This window comes from Sinocyclocheilus grahami, unplaced genomic scaffold (assembly GCF_001515645.1).
Source record: "Sinocyclocheilus grahami isolate Dianchi unplaced genomic scaffold, SAMN03320097.WGS_v1.1 scaffold144.1, whole genome shotgun sequence".
NCBI classification, from domain to species: domain Eukaryota; kingdom Metazoa; phylum Chordata; class Actinopteri; order Cypriniformes; family Cyprinidae; genus Sinocyclocheilus; species Sinocyclocheilus grahami.
This window is the reverse complement of record NW_015505323.1, coordinates 664,559-667,871: the sequence shown is the minus strand read 5'-3', so window position 1 is coordinate 667,871 and position 3,313 is coordinate 664,559.

The window sequence follows — 3,313 nt, the reverse complement described above, 5'->3', positions numbered from 1 at the left end:
ACAAGACTGATGAACAACAACCAATAACAAGTAGGACAAAAGAATAAATCAATAGAAGAGGAAATGTCAAGAATGGCTGAATTCGGAGTAGCATATTATCATATTACGGAATAGTAAAAGAAATAGTAAGAGTATGCTATTCTTAATTCAGCTAATGACAAGAAAAATGAAAATACAAAATAATGAAACGAAAGCTATAAAACCTTTGCAAAACTAAGTATGTGGAACTTGAGGTCATTCAGACTGTGACTAGACAACTATTTTTTCACAGAATTATTTATACATCAAATTATACTCTGTGGGTCGGACAAGCACAAAACAAACACAGTTTGTGCAGTCTGTGGCTAGACTAGAATCTGTCTCTCCTAAACTAACTTCCAAATCCATTACTTCCTTTTCCAAAATGACGTCATGACTCACGTGGAGCCCAGAGGCTGGAACAGTAGCACGGTTGTATCTTCTGCTGAGCAGGACGGGCTGCTGTGTTTCCAGTACCTTGAATGAAAGAGACCTTTTGAAAGACCTGTGAGGGCCTTTTTCTCACCCAAAAACAAGGCCTTTTTGTATCTAAATTCCTTAACCTACCAAAAGAGCACATCTGTACTTGTACAATGACTGAACACCAATGGAGAAGAAGTGCTGGGTTTAACAATATTAACATGAAAAATAATGCTTGGAGGAACATTTTGTTCACCGTAAGAGCTCTCAAGCACCCATAGCTGGGCATTGTCAAAAAAGTGCCTGGCACTTTTAAAATGCTTTGGTGTACACATGGGCTGAGTTTAAAATGTCCATATGTCATCCACCTTATGTTTAAATCATTGATCGCATATGCAGTACAGAACGTCTCAAGAGGAAGAGTTTGTTCTCCAGTTCTTGCCCTCCTTTGTCACTTTGTGCCAATCAGTTCCAACCTTAATCCCCCAGACACTATGGCTATGAAAAAAGCAAGGTCCCATAAACCCACACGATGGAAACTGTGGGACTAAAGCCCCACCTGAACAGCTCAGGACTCGGACATGTCCACAAAAGTCTGGACAAGGGTTCTGTAGCTCCAGACTCTCTCTAAGATTACTTGTGCAGACACTGGTGCAAATCGTAAGGAGCCAAGTTCCTAAAGCTTTGTCTCAAAACAAATGGGTCAGTCATTTACAGATTTCAAAACTGGACGGAGCACAAGGAAAACACAGGATTATCCACAATATAATACAGCACTACTAAGATTCTGGTTCAGAGTCCAACTGTTTAATCCAACTGTTATTTACTGAAAATAAATGCACAAATGTTATACTGGTTATCCACTAAAATTATACTAAATCGGTTATACACTAAAATTCAAGATTTTTTGTTGTTGTTATTTATCAGTATATGGTTGATATTAGATATTTAATTATGCACATTTATATCCCCCTATTTTTACATTTAGATTATCTTTGCAATCATTTAATGTTCACTTAAAGTAAAATTTTTTTTAGCAAATCTCAAAATTAATATCCATTTTTTATTTCTACTGCAAATGATGTTTAAAGCCTAAATTTCACTAAAAGCACTTCCTCTGTTTATTTGCCTCCTTATGATGAATTGCTTGTTCTATTCATCAATTGTAAGTCTTTTTGGATAAAAGCATCTGCTAAATGAATAAATGTAAATGTAAATATGGCTTTAAAAATTTCAGTACACTATTTTTTTGTTGTTGTTGTAAAGCTGTTGTACAAATAAAGTGAACTTAAAATGAGTTGAATAAAGACTGTTTTATACCTTTAAGGTAGGCCGAGCAGTAATAAATCAGTATGAGAGATCAGTAACTGAGGGTCATGTAATGGAATTCAGAACCATGTCCAGAGTTGAAGCCTGATCCGCTGGGTTTCCCCTTTGATATGATGAGGTGTCTAAACTATCAACACAACGGCTGTGCCAAGCAAACAGCTAGAAGTGCTTTCTCGATGACAACAGGCTGGCACAAGGTGACAGGCTACAAAAAACAACAACCGCGTAATACTCATTGCAATGTCTTACATAAGATGACTTATTGTCCATGATTTTGGTGGTGGTATTAAATTAACAAATCTCTCATGACCAGTTTCTGCTAATCTTTTGGAGGATTCCTTCACCTGAAGAAACTCAACAGCTAAGACAAACAGAGTTAATAAATCCAAGTCATGCCAGGATTAGGTACAGATATTTGTCAGGCCCCATATCTCAAATATTAAGAACCAATCCTCACTCATTAATGCAGTAATTGTTCACTGCATAAGACGATTAGGCATGTCCACCAGTGAAATCCTGGCCTCACACAACTTACAGGAAGAGTAGGCTTATTTGTACTTGATGAAGGCTTTCAAAAAAGTTTTTTTTGTACTAAATAAATAGAAATAAAAGAAAAGAAATGAAAGAATTAGACAACCGGGACTTGTCTAATTCTTTTTTGGGGTATTAATAAAAAAACTGGCTTAAAACTGTTATATCTTAGTAATCAACTTGTATTCTTGTATACAAGATGAGTTTCTAGCCATTACTTTAACTGAACATCCGACTCTTTCCACTCCTTTCTCAGTTCTCTCCTAATCAAGCCTTCCTTTCAAGATTTAGGCCGGATAAGGAATGCAGCCTGACTTCCCAAAGCTTAGCGCTCATTGACAAACCCGTGACTCAACCTTTTATTTTTTTCCATATACAAAAAAAAAAAAAAAAAAACAGAGATGGAAATTTTAAAGGAGACATATTATGCCCCTTTTTACAATATGTAATATAAGTCTCTGGTGTCCCCAGAATGTGTCTGTGAAGTTTCAGCTCAAAATACTCCACAGATCATTTATTATATCATTTTGAAAATGCCTATTTTGAGTGGAAACAGAAACAGGCTGTTTTTCGGGCCTCTCTCTTTAAATGCAAATAAGCTGCTGCTCCCCGCCCCCTTTTCCAGAATAGAGCTGAGCCATTAAAACATCTGTTCTGGTTCTGATTATCATGTTTATCGCGCTGAAATCATGCGTTTAAACCATATTAGTTTAAACTTCTGATATGCAGTTTTCTGAGTGCACACATCCAAAGCACACGGACAGAAAGCGGCTGTCACAACATGCGAGTACTAAACTAAGTTCTCGTTCACACACAAGTTTACATCAAAAACAAACATCGGTTATGTCTCTGAAGGTAAACAGCTGGGAAATGAATTGCTGGTTTATTTTAGATCTGTGTGGCAGCAGCAATACAGTATATAGTAAATAAATCATTAAATCCACTGCTCTCTTGTCTCCGCTGAGGCTGGGACTCTAAATAGTGTTCTGTGCAGCCAAAGGCAGAACAGTTAGCA